The 13,335-nt window shown below is 46.4% G+C and overlaps 1 protein-coding gene across 1 annotated transcript in view; it reads left to right on the top strand.

Moving 5' to 3' along the window:
• LOC135175489 (septin-10-like) overlaps window positions 1–13,335 on the top strand; it is a 111,962-nt gene that overhangs the window by 30,809 nt on the left and 67,818 nt on the right. The gene's annotated exons all lie outside the window — the stretch shown is intronic.

Below are 13,335 nucleotides of genomic sequence, written 5' to 3'. Positions count from 1 at the left end.
TAGAAGGAGATCAGATTTGCTAGGTAGGACCTGCCTCTGATAGAACCATGCTGACTAGTCCTGATCCTCTGGTTGTCCTGAATGTGCCACATGGTGGCCCCCAACGTGATCTGCTTCATGATCCTCCCCAGCATCGAGGTCATAAATCATACTGACAGGTGTGTAGTTTCCTGGATCCTCCCTATGGTCTTTCTTATAAAAGGGCATCACATTGACCAACTTCCACTGAAATGAAACTTCTCCTGTCATCCAGGGCTGCTGACAGGTGACGAAAAAGAGCTTGGAGATCACCTCCACCTGCTGCCTCAGCACCCTTGGGTGGATCCCATCCGGCCACATAGGCCTGTGTGTGTCTACGTGGCAGAGGATGTCCCTCACCACTTCCTCTTGGATCATGGGAGCTTCATTACGCTCCCCAACTCTGTCTTCTGGAACATGGTTTGGGTATCCAGGGAACATCTGACCTTACTTTTACAGACTGAGGCAAAGAAGGCATTAAGAACCTCAGCCTTATCCTCATCCTTTGTCACTATGGTTCCTCCTTCACCCAGCCAAGGGTGGAGGCTCTCCTTGGTCCTTTTTGTTGTTGATATATTTATAGAAACATTTTTTATCATCTCTCACAGACTTGACCAAATTAAGTTCTCGTTGGGCTTTAGCCCTTCTAATTTTCTCCCTGCATGACCTTTCTGCATCCTTGTAGTCCTCCCATGTCACCTGCCCCTTCTTCCAAAACCCACAGACTTTCCTCTTTTCCTTCAGGTTCAACCAAAGTTCTGTTTAGCAAGGCCTGTTCTGTTCCACATCAGCTCGTGTTCTGACACACGAGGGTGGCCTGGTTTCACAACTTCAGGATTTCCTTCTTGAAGACTTTTCATCCTTCCTGGGCTCCTTTGCTCTTCAGGACTGCCTCCAAAGAGCCAGAGCCTGACCTCTGGAATGTGTCAGTCCTGTTGACCCCCCCTTCTTTTCCAAGAACTCTGTCTTTTCATGATCACTATGACCCAGGTGTCCTCCCACCATCACATCATCCACTAGTCCTTCTCTGCTGACAAACAGCAAGTCCACTGGGGCACCTTCCCTAGTTGGTTAACTCACCAGCTGTGCCAGGACATTATCCTCCACATACTCCAGGAACCCCCTAGACTGTTTCCTCTCTGCTCTGTAGGCATCTGGAAAACGAAAAATCTCCCAAGAGAACAAGGGCAGGCAATCATGAGATTTCTCCCAGTTGCTTACAGAACAATTAATCTGTCTCCCCATTCTTACTGGGAGGCCTCTAGCAGGCTCCCAGCCCAATATTTGCCTTGCTGGACTTTCCCCTTTATTTTAACCCATAAGCACTCATCATTATCATATTGCTTAAGACAATACTAACACTCCTTAACATACAAGGCCACTCCACAGCCTCTCCTTCCTTGCCTGTGCTGTCTGAAGAGGCTGCAGCCATCCATGGCAGCGTTTCAGTAATGTGAGGTGTCCCATCACGTTTCTGTGATGACAACTATAACATAGTTTTCCTGGTGCACAACACATTTCACCTCCTCCTGCTTGATGCTCATGCTGCAGGCGTTGGTGTACCTCAGTTGATCCTGATATATTTTTGCAGGGAGGAGACCTAATTTTTACCTGTCCACTTGCAGGCACTCCACGGTTATTAACCTATCAGTGATCCTTGCATCTCTGCAACTGAATGGATTCCTGCTTCTATTTAGTTCAAAGTTCTTTCTGTAAGCCCTGCTAACTCCTGTCCCAGGGTCCTTCTCCTGCCTTGAGACAGGTGTGCCCTATCTGTCACCAGCATATCTGGTGATGCATAAAGTGACCCATGATTAAAGAACCCAAAGTCCTGCCTGCTGCACCAGCCTCGGAGCCAGGCATGGATCTGATGGCTCTTCCTCATTCTTCCCTCGTCGTTCCCTGCAACTGCAGGTATAAGAGAGGACATTGCTTGTGCTGCTGATCCCTTCACCACCCACCCCAAGTCCCTGATATCCCTCTTCATTGCCTTTGGGGTTCTCATGTCTTACCTCATCACTTCCCACCTGAAAGATCAGCACTGGTTAGTAATCAGGGAGTTGTACTACAGTAGAAAGCCTCCTTTCTGTCTCCTTGACCTGGGCCCCCAGGGAGGCAGTAGACTTCGCTGGTCAGCACACTGGCCCTTCCGCTCCCTTCCAGAGTGAGTCAGCTGTGACCATGACTCCTCTGTGTTCCGTTGGGGGAGTGGTTTTAATGCGGGGTGTAGTGTCTGGGCTGTGAGGACACCTGTAGGCTGGGTGAGCCCCTGCTTTTGTCACTGTAGAAGAGCACTAGAGCTGTTATGCAAGGGGACTTGGGGGGGGCGGGGTGGTTACAGCGGGAACACGCTGCCCGTGCCTGCTGGGTCGGGCAGGGACTTGTGCCACTGTCCCACATCTTCTAAGTTACAACGACCGGGCAGGCAGCGAGGTCAGGGAGCTCCACGTTGGGAGCTCTGTCTGCCCGAAGGGGAGGTCAGGGTACGACGCCCATAGTCTGTCTCTTCCTCACACACTCTGACAGTCTGCAACCTACTCACCTCTTCCTGGAGCTCCTTTAGGAGACAGAGGAGCTCCCCAACCCGAGCACACCTCCCACAGCCGTGCTCGCTGCCCTCCTCCGATCTCGGCGCAGGATACTAGTTTAGGAAATATTTGTGCAGGAAAAACAAAGGAGAAAATACTGCCACGCTCAGGGCTGGAAGCTGAAATCCAGTTTGCCAGCGGGAGAGAGGAGCGGGCTGTGCAGCGGACCGTGCTCCAGGGAATGGTCTCAAGCCGCAGAGGACAGGGCTGCCTGCCTGAGCAGCCAGCCCGAGGTAGCGCACACTCAGCACTGGGCTAAAACCACATGGACGGGACGCAGTGCCCCCCGTGCCCGCCGGCTGCTGAGTGCTCGCCCTCAGCAGCAGCTAGCCCTGGTCGTGCGCTGCATACCAAGAGCATTTGTTGGCCTTCAGATTCGGTCGTAAAACAGTTTTCAGACAAAAATAAGGCGCGTGCCCCTTCCCTAAAATACAAGGATTTATTCAACGTTTTGTGCTTTTTTAGCCAAGCTCGTAAAAAAATGCCTCCATGTTAATGCTTTGCAGGGGAGTGCTGATACTTTTCCCAGAACTGGTTTAATCTCTACACATTGAAGTTTGATATCCAGCAGATGTTTGGCTAAGTCCTAATAAAACAGCCAGTGCGGGAGTTTTATCATAATCCTCCCGAGAGTGAAAAAAGGTTCATCCCGAGGGATGTGTCATAGGTCAAACAAAAGCTGCCATACCTCCTCCTTGTTTTGAAAACACCCATCATCTTTGCTTTTGTTTCCAATGAAAATACAAAAGGTTTTTGTCAGCAATTTGCCTTTTTTATGTATATGCTGGTGGGGTAACTAATTACTACAAGTACCACATTCCGCTAGTCCTTCCGTAATGGTACTTGCAGCATGACGGCTTTCATCTGCTGATTGAACAAGCACGGTCTTGCCTTTGCTCAGCATGACTGTGACTCAAAAACAAGTCACTGGGATTTGAGGATCTCGGGGCTTGCCTGCACACAGCGTTTGCATCAGTGGAATTACACAAGTTTAAGTCAAAGCAGTGCAGCCTGCAAGCATGGGTGAAACCACACTTCTTTTAAAGTGCTTGTATCAGCACAGCCCATCTGAAGGAAAAATACCACGTAACAAGTTGTCTGTGCTGGAGCAGCTGTACTGTGAGTGCATGGACTGGCTGTCCTAGTCTGGCTGAGACAGTTTAACACTGCCCATCACCGCGCCAGTGTTCCCAGGACGTTTTTTTTTCCCGATAATATGTCTGTGAGATTTTGGAAAGAGTTCATGCGAGAAGAAATCGGACATCACGCTGTTCACTGAGAATGGGAGTTTTTTCCTTCTGTCTCCTTCCAGATCTGGAGAGCAGGAGCCTGGACTCTGAGCTTAGAGATGGGGAACAACACGGGGAATGTTCCCCTTTCATGTCACCTCACACCAAACATGCTTCTTGCCCAGTGTAGCAAACGTTCTGCTGACACAGAAGCTTATGTTGTGCAGAAAACTCACCACAGGACTGGTCTCAGGGTAGTTGTTCTCTACTGCATGCTCTGCTGTGTATGACAAATCTTCTGTATCGTGGGAGACTTCTTTCTTCCTTTTTTAGGTTTGGTTGGTTTGGTTTTGTTTTTCTGTTTTTTTTTTGTTTGTTTGTTTGTTTTTTTTTTTATTTTTATTTTTTAAGCCCAGTCACTATGTGCTGATGGTTTAGGTACACAATATGTTTGCTTTGGCAATGATAGCAGCTGAAAAATTTCCCACTTCATCCCCCAACCCAGCTGCTCACCCCGTTCCTCTAGGTTGTGCTGGTGAAACTGTTGGCAGTTAATAGCACAAGCCAGGTTGGAGAAATGATGATGTTAAAAAGTAACTTGCATCACGAAAGAAAACTCTCACAATTGCAAGAGGCACTGCAGAGGACAAGCAATTTTTAAATATATTGTAATAAAAGTAGTTCATACAAGCCCCAGGAAAAGTAAGAAGCAGCTTGTGTTAGGGTCAGGGGAGTTAAAACCATACACACAGAAAAATAAATATGAAAAACAAATGTTGAAATAAGTAGAGCAAACAACAAAGATGACATTTGGAACGACACACATGTATTGTCATCCACTCCGAGTATCAAGTGTACTTCTTCAATCTGTCTGAACTCATGCAAACGTAGAGCAGCATGTGTGTCTGAAAAAAGCCTCTACCAAAACATTGCAGATGCCCATCTTGCCCTGGGGAGATGATAAGGGAGGAGAGCAAACCAGGTATGACAGCTCCTAGAGGCATCATTTAATGCATGGTTAGAAGGCATTCACATTCCACTCCAGTGAGTGGTAGAAACACAGGAGAGGAGAGGAGAGGAGAGGAGAGGAGAGGAGAGGAGAGGAGAGGAGAGGAGAGGAGAGGAGAGGAGAGGAGAGGAGAGGAGAGGAGAGGAGAGGAGAGGAGAGGAGAGGAGAGGAGAGGAGAGGAGAGGAGAGGAGAGGAGAGGAGAGGAGAGGAGAGGAGAGGAGAGGAGAGGAGAGGAGAGGAGAGGAGAGGAGAGGAGAGGAGAGGAGAGGAGAGGAGAGGAGAGGAGAGGAGAGGAGAGGAGAGGAGAGGAGAGGAGGGGAGGGGAGGGGGAGAGAAGGGTGAGAGGAGGGGTGGGGAGAGGGTAGGTCTTGGTTAAAAAATCATCCACATTACCATTGAAAACTAGTTTATCAAAGCGGTTTTTGTTTTGTTTTCAAAATAGAGACCATATGAGTTCAGCATAAAAAAAAAAAAGAAGATGCTAAATTTACTGGAACAAGTGTGAATGCATTTATTGCCACTGGCATGTTTTAAAACAAGTCTTCTTTCAAACTGTTTTTTTTTTTGTCTCATAGCAAGCTGTTGTCTGAAAATTCCCACTTCTTTCCAGACATACACAGCATTAAGTGAAACAAATCCCAGCATGGACTCTGATTTTAAGGAGTAATTTTGACTCAAATTGAAACTCTCTGAGGACACTCCTAGGGCTTGTGTTTTGCCAGAGTTTAGGCTGATTACAGTTTTTTTTTCCTTTACTGGCAATTGATGAACCCACGTGGTTTGTCCTACCACTCTCTAGTGCTATTGACAAGAAAAGTGAGACATCAGGGCTTGATGTGATTTGCAGTGAGAACAAGAACCAAGCTGCCATCTGATTTTAATGGTGACTTTCCAGGCCTTGGTGTGCCCACAGATGGTCTTGCTCAAGAAAGAGGAAAGAGAACTTCAGGTTCTGCAGATGCAAAGTGTCCTCCTGTGACCGGAAGCAGCACTGGCTGCTTTGTGACCTTTGAGTGTCCTTTCACGTTAATATTCAATTCAGCTAACCGATACATAATAAAGGTTCTGCCTTATTTTAAGTGCTGCTTGGATGGAGTCTGTGCAGTAACAACTCCTAAAACGGCCGTGCTTTAAACAGGAGAGGATTTAATGTACATTTTAATCTCATACTAAGAAAAGATTTCTTAGCAGGATTAGTTGAGGAGACAGTGTTTGCATTCGAATCACTCCTGCCTTGAGATTAAATACTGATTTAGTAACACTGACTTTCAAAAAAACCCCTACAAAACCCAAAAACAAAACCCAAAAACTTTTTGGTGTCGTTTCCCTGTCAGTGCTGGAAATCCCATGAAAACCACCAGTGATCATATTTCATGCGTTTGAGGATGAAACCTTCAAGGATTTCTGTCCTGGAGTCCTGTACCCCTAAATTCCTCTCCTGCCCGGACTTCGGGGGGGAAGGGGAAAAGCCGCCTGGTTTTCCCCCCCCCCTCGCTTGCCCTGCAGCCGCGAAGTGGGGCGGGGACTGCCCTGTGAGTTCCCGCGCTGGAGCCAGGCTGGGATTGGCCGTGCGCTTTCGCGCCTAAAGTGTGGTAACTCTGCCCTTTGTCTAGCGAAGGGTATAAATATTGGGGGTCTTCCCGCCTTTGGGGTTCCCGCTTTGGATTTTGCGTGTGCCTGGACGAGTTCGCTCACTCTCCTGTGCCTGGACTGCAGAGAGATAAAGGACTTGCTTTGGTGTTAGGCACACACCTTTGTCTGCCTAACGACCCTTAACGACCCTTAACGACTCCTGTAGCCGCTGGAGGAGGAAGACCGACCGCACGAGCCAGCCTGAGTGAGTTATTTGGCTTAGCTTAATTTAGTAAGAAACCGCTATTAATTAATAGCAGACTCCTTTTCCAAAAACTGACTTCCAAATATATATAGTCAGATTATTAATGGTATCCTCGTAGAATTCTCATGCAACTGAACCTGTTTATCAAACGAAATTAATCTTTGTATATATAGTTGTGGGGGCGGGTTTTGTAAAAATAAAAAATATCTATTTTTGATAAATTCTCGACTCGGCCACGAATTATTACTGCCCTCCGCAACAATTTCCTGAGAGATTTTGCCAATGTGTAGAAAAAAATTAGAAAATGATCCCTTCTTCTTTTTTTGGCTTTGATGCAGAACAGTTCCTGCCTTGGTGATACAGTCTTTGCTCCTGTTCTGGCAGGAATGGAGAAGAGGAGGCTCAGGGGTGACCTTATTGCTGTCTACAACTACCTGAGGGGTGGTTGTGGCCAGGAGGAGGTTGCTCTCTTCTCTCAGGTGGCCAGCACCAGAACGAGAGGACACAGCCTCAGGCTGCGCCAGGGGAGATTTAGGCTGGAGGTGAGGAGAAAGTTCTTCACTGAGAGACTCGTTGGACACTGGAATGGGCTGCCTGGGGAGGTGGTGGAGTCGCCGTCCCTGGGGCACTTCAAGGCAAGATTGGACGTGGCACTTGGTGCCATGGTCTGGCCTTGAGCTCTGTGGTAAAGGGTTGGACTTGATGATCTGTGAGGTCTCTTCCAACCCTGATGATACTGTGATACTGTGATACTGTGAATGCCTGCACCACAGTCCATGCCTTCCTGCTCTTTCCCCTTGCTGCCTCGCAGCACCCAAAGCCTCTTCCACCTGTGGACCTGAGCTTTTGATACCCAAAGTGCTGTTCTCTTAAAATGCCCTTCAGTCTATCTGCCAAATTTTTCTCTGTGGCCTGGAGGGAAATATTAAAACAACCTAACAAGCAACAGGTTTCAGCTGTTGACCTCAGCAGCTCCTGGGAAGTACATAATTTCCCTGATACTTGCAATCCAGTAACTGGAGAGGATGCAAGTTGCTTGGCTTTTGGCCAGGGAGCTGGTTCCTCTGTGCATCTCTGCAATTATTCCAGTTCACTGCCACAAATACCATGGGCAGCTTCAGAATAACAAAGACACGATAAAAATGCTCCAGTCTTTGCAACTGCATACAAAAGAGAAGCAAACATTCTGTCACTGATGGAAGGAGTTAGGAAGCTGCAGTGCCAGGAGGTAAATGAGACCACTTTCTCCTATTTGTTTCTGTGCAGGCACTGTTGACAACAGTGGTAAAAGGGCAACTTTTCCCCTGAGCTTCAGATGAAGCCCATATTCCTGACGAGTCTCCATGCTTCCCTGACCAAGCAGGCTGGCACACACCTACATGAACTACTGGGCCACACAGAGAATGAAAATGCAGGTAAAATGCAATACCAGTTTACCCAGGGGGCAGACCTGTTCTCCCCTGGCCATGGCAAAGAGGCACATTTTTGCCGATCCTGAAGTCCTCTTCTTATCGCTGGAATTTTGAGTTCATTGACAAACCAGAAAGGTTTCTCATTGCTTGGATAATAAAAAGACTGAGGCACAACTATGTCTTAACAAAAATGTATTATGTGCCCTCAAAATACAATACAGTGGGGCAACATTTCTTGTGGAGGTAAAGGAGACAATGCCTTGACTCTTATTTCAACCACATATGTGTTGACAACTTTATTGTACAAGGTGAATCCCTGGTAGCCTTTAGATAGATCTTTATGCTGCATTCCAACCACCACAGCACAATTACTGTAACACAGCTGGCATATTTCTTTGATGAGTTTGTTTTGTTTTGTTGGGGCAGTGCTCACATCACATCTCATCGCTCATAAATTTAGGCTGGTTCCTTGGTGCAGTGGAGTGCAGAGGTTCGCCACTGTGGTTAGACAGGGGTGTGTCACAGGGTGAGTTTTATCTGTGAAAGAGATATCTGGATCTCTTTTTACCATCACCCATCAAGGGTCATCACTGGGATGTGACTGCAGAGAAGGCAGAAACAGGTAAGGGATCATACCAGAGCAAATGTTGTAAATGAGGTTGATAGGCCCAAACTGCCAAAGCTGTACTTTGTTTCACTTGAAAGTTTTACCCAGCCCAATACTTTGGATACCAGGCTAGAAACCATTTGAGTTCCCTTGGATGTTTATTTATCCTGGCAAATGTACCAGTCTAGCTGCACAGAGTACCAAGCCTAGGATCATATTTGTCTGTCTTTGACAAGGATACTTTGGTAAAGGAGGCAAATGTAATCAGAGATGGATGGCAAATGAGTCTTATATGTAAGACTTTTTACTGCAGGACACCTTTTCAGTGCAAGTTGATGGCAGACAGTCTCTGCATGGACAACACTCACTGTCAGCCATGCAATAACTTGGTTTCATCCTTGTAGGTCTCAAGCCCTGTTTGCTGAACATCCCTCAAGTCTTGCCCAGAGGGTAAAATTATTTGTTCAGAGGGCTTTCTATGCAGTTTATATTAACAGGCACCCGATGGTTTATGCTGTCCGTGCAGGTGGCATTATCTCCACAGGAACTAAGATTTCTGTTAGAAGGGTGCATGTTGTGCGTGTTAATTATTTTGGATGTCCAACTTGAGATGGAATTGCTTGACACTTTCTCAGATCAAACCCACTAACCCAAGGTAAGCCTGAGGGGAAGGGCTCTATCTCGAATTCTTTCTGGAACTGGAAACACAGAAGAGAAAGGCTTCTTAGTCTCAGTTCCTCTGCCTGTGTGCAAATGGTCAAGATACTTGAAGGAACTGCGATTACAGAGAAGGGTCTGCTCAGCCATAAGCTGGAACATGTTTCCAGAAATTAAAGGTAAAGGTTGCTGTGCTAGTTTGAAGCAGGCTAGAATGTTTTGGTGAGAAGAACTAGATTACAGGCTGTGAAAGGAAAACAATGGTGACGTCTGCTTCACTCATAGGCTTGCTGAGACGTATAGGAACAAGAAATAAAGACATTAGATAACCACTCTTGTTGGGCTGCTTCCTAACCCCCTGGCTGAACCTCCATTCTTCTTTGGGACTGGGGTAAGGTTGAGAGAGGTAGGGGGAGGTTGAAGGGGCAGTTGAGAGCCCCTCCTGGGGACTCAGGTTCCTGGGAGGGGAGTTGTGTTTCTGTATTACCTTTTACCTTGTCTATTTCTGTCTATAACTGTATATACTGTAAATATCTGCTTGTATATTGTGCCAGCTGTAAATATAAGCTTCATTCATATTTCCAGAGCCAACTGAGTCTAGTCTGGGTGATTTCCAAAGCATGGGGGGGCGGGGAACACCCAAACCATCATCACTGCTATCATGTCTTTGCTGAGCATATATGCTACATACATTTTTTCAGACATTTATAACCGGGAAAGAGGTGAAAGCACTTTTCATGCCAAACTGAAATGCCTTTCTCTCAAGGATGGTGACATTGCAACCCTTCTATGTTTTTTAATCTGAAAAATAACCCTTTGTCCCTCGATGTTAATCTGTAGTGCCTGATCTTCCACAGCTGACATGAAAAGAAACACCCTTGCCCCTGCCCAAAGCTCCTGATTAAATCAAACTGAAGTCAGAGAATGGAAAATTTTAGACCATCTGTTCAAAGTTATAAACAATTGAAACCAAGGTATTTTTCTGGCCAGAGCTATCAGCCATATCTACAATGATTAGGTTTAGTGATTTCTTCAAATTGTATTCCTTTTTTTCCCCTCTACAAATTCCTTTGTGATCTAGAGCTCCAAATGCACTGGAAAAGGCAAGACAAGCACACAAAAATCCCCTTCCTGCAAAGATGAGCAGGGAGAAAATACAATCCCAGAGCCAGAGAGAAGGAGACTGTTCCCAGTGAGGACAAGCCACAGCTGCATATGCTTACCAAAATGGCTTTCACTCAGATGGCGTGTGGGTTTGTTGCCACTCTTGGCAGCAAATTACTTTCAGCCTCCATCTATATCTTTTTTATATGACTCTCTGTGGCTTCATTATGGTCTTAGCACCGAGTCTCTAAACTCTGATAAAGGGGGAAAAAAACCAAAAGAGAGAGAGAGGTAGGGTTTCTTTTTTCCTTAGTCTTATGCATTTTTTACATGTTTGTGGCTACTGCTGCTTAACAGGTGACCTGCAGGGGAGTATGTAAGTTTAAATGCTTCTGTGCCTATCGACTCAGCAGCTTCACCCCTGCAGTCAGCAAATCTCAAAACCCATTTTTGAGAGCCTGCCAGGGTGAGGATGATTCCCTAATTAACCACATCCTCAGTGTATCACCATTAGATAACAGAAGGAAATGTGTTCACGGCCTGCCGCTTCATCAGGCTGCTGTAGTGATTCATTCCACATCGGCTAGCACTGGGAGAACAGAAAAGCCCAGGCTGACAGCAGTGAGCTGAAGGAGAGAACTGTTCCCATGAGTCTTTTTCACGTGGTGTCTCTCTCATGGTTTTTCCACACATGAAGGCTTGCCCTGTGCTGCCTGAAGAATCCTGCCTTTTGTTTACCTCCCAGAGCTGGAGTTGCCAGTGCGTAGGTCAGCCCCTCAAAGTGTGTGTATTAAAATATGTGTTTCTCAAACTCAGTGATAGCTGGGAGCTGCCACCTCACAGGGGGATTAGCTGGTGCCAGTCTCTCTTTGGAGGAGTAATACCCAGTTCCCACCAAATCCTTCTCCTGGAGTGGGAAGTGCTCGCGCTTGATTAATTTCTGGCAGTCATAGGACTATTTGCCTTAAAGAAACACAGCTGGGGCATGGTGCCCTGCACCCTGCACACACTGAGCACTGCACACACCACAATGATTAATTGTGGGATCCCCTGTCCGGCTATGACCATCTAAATGCTAGCTGCATCCTGTGCTAGTTTGAAGCAGGGTAGAATGTTTTGGTGAAAAAGAACTAGATCACAGGCTGTGAAAGGAAAACAGTGGTCGTGTCTACTTCCCTCAGAGTCTTGCTGAACAAGAAAGGAAAACATTAGATAACACTCCTGCCATTTTGTCACACCCTGCCTTGGGCTTCTGACTGAGCTGCATCTCCCTAACCTCACCTTCCACTCACCTTTGCTTCTTAACCTCTTGGCTGAACCTCTATTCTTCCTTAGAACTGGGCTAAGGTTGAGAGGGGCAGGGGGAAGGTGCAGGGGTGGTTGAGAGCCCCTCCTGGGGACTCAGGTTTCTGGGAGGGGAGTTGTGTTTCTGTATTACTTTTACCTTGTATATTTCTGTCTATAACTGTATATACTGTAAATATCTGCTTGTATATTGTGCCAGCTGTAAATAAATAGCTTCATTTATATTCCCAGAGCTGGCTGAGTCTAACTGGGTACCTTCTAAAGTGTGGGGGGGCAGGGTACACCCAAACCATCACACTTCCTCTCAGCCCAGGGCCCGTACTCCTTCCATGATAGGGGAACAACAGTTGCATGCAGGCATCTCCAGATGATGTTTCATCTGTCTCATTTCAGACACCCACCTTCATGCAGGAAGCCTAAGCAACCATTTTTTGGAACAGATTGTTGAGCTCTCAGAAAGCTATACTTGAGCAAGAGGCATCCACCTGCCTAAAAAATTGAAATCCTGTGTCTCTCTGAAAATGTGAAGGGAGATTTATGTTTTAAAGCATCTCTGCATTTCATTTGATCCCACCCTCCCCCCATCATAGTTCCTTGTCACACACACGTAACCTGTCCACACCTGGAGCATGATGACTGATGAAAGGCTGTGTAGATTTGTAGATTCAGGGTCTGTCATCTGCCTGCTAACAAATGTGATGGGTGTATGAATTACTGGCAGTACAGCCTGCAGTACAGCCTGCTCCTCCGAGTTATTTCAAGGACTCAGAGCTATTTTTGCAGGCTGCACCATATTTTATATTACATGTCTACAACACCTTTCCTTACCACTGCAACACATCATTTTATTTTCTTCCAAAGAATAGTCTCTGCTAGGTAGGTTCACTGGACCTGTCTTTCTCTGCAAGCACATTCCCTAAAGAGGTGAAGCACTACTCAAATCTGTCAAGAACTTGACAATTGCTCTCCCAGGAGGTATGCCAGTCTTAAGGATTATACTCAGTGTGTAGAAAAGTGCTGGGAGTTTTCCTCAGGGAGAAATAAGTCTGTTCTGTTCATCCAGTGACCACCAGCACTCATTCCAGCAAGAAATGCAGTTTTATGATTTAACCCTAGTTAAGTCCATATTAAAACATGGCTCAACCGTTCTTTGTCAGTAGTTTGGGGCCAGGTGGCAAGGCTTTATGCTGACCTGCATCAAGGGAAATGATGCACTTTGATGTTCTGTACTGACTAGCCTAGGCTTCTGCCAAGCTCTTCACCCTCCCAGCCTCTTTACCTACCACCAAGGAGGCTGATCAGCTGTGCACTTGAATTCTCACTCCTGCTTTGTCTGTCTTTATTTGCTTTTCTGAAAGGCTCTCTTTCCCCTCAAAGGGTGTCTTTCTCTCATGCACTGGCATTGAAGACCTATCTACTGGAAAAATATGCCTGAAGATTACCAGGCAATCAAAATGTTTAATGTAGGATGTAGGGGAGGATGTTTAATGTACAAATTTAATGTAGGATGTAGGGGAGGTGAGCTTTGCTTATAGTTCTTGTGCCACCAACAAAATCATGAGTGCTTG

The sequence above is a fragment of the Pogoniulus pusillus genome, chromosome 5 (genome assembly GCF_015220805.1).
Source record: "Pogoniulus pusillus isolate bPogPus1 chromosome 5, bPogPus1.pri, whole genome shotgun sequence".
In the NCBI taxonomy this organism is placed as follows: Eukaryota; Metazoa; Chordata; class Aves; order Piciformes; family Lybiidae; genus Pogoniulus; species Pogoniulus pusillus.
This window is presented reverse-complemented; position numbering and strand designations above follow the sequence as displayed.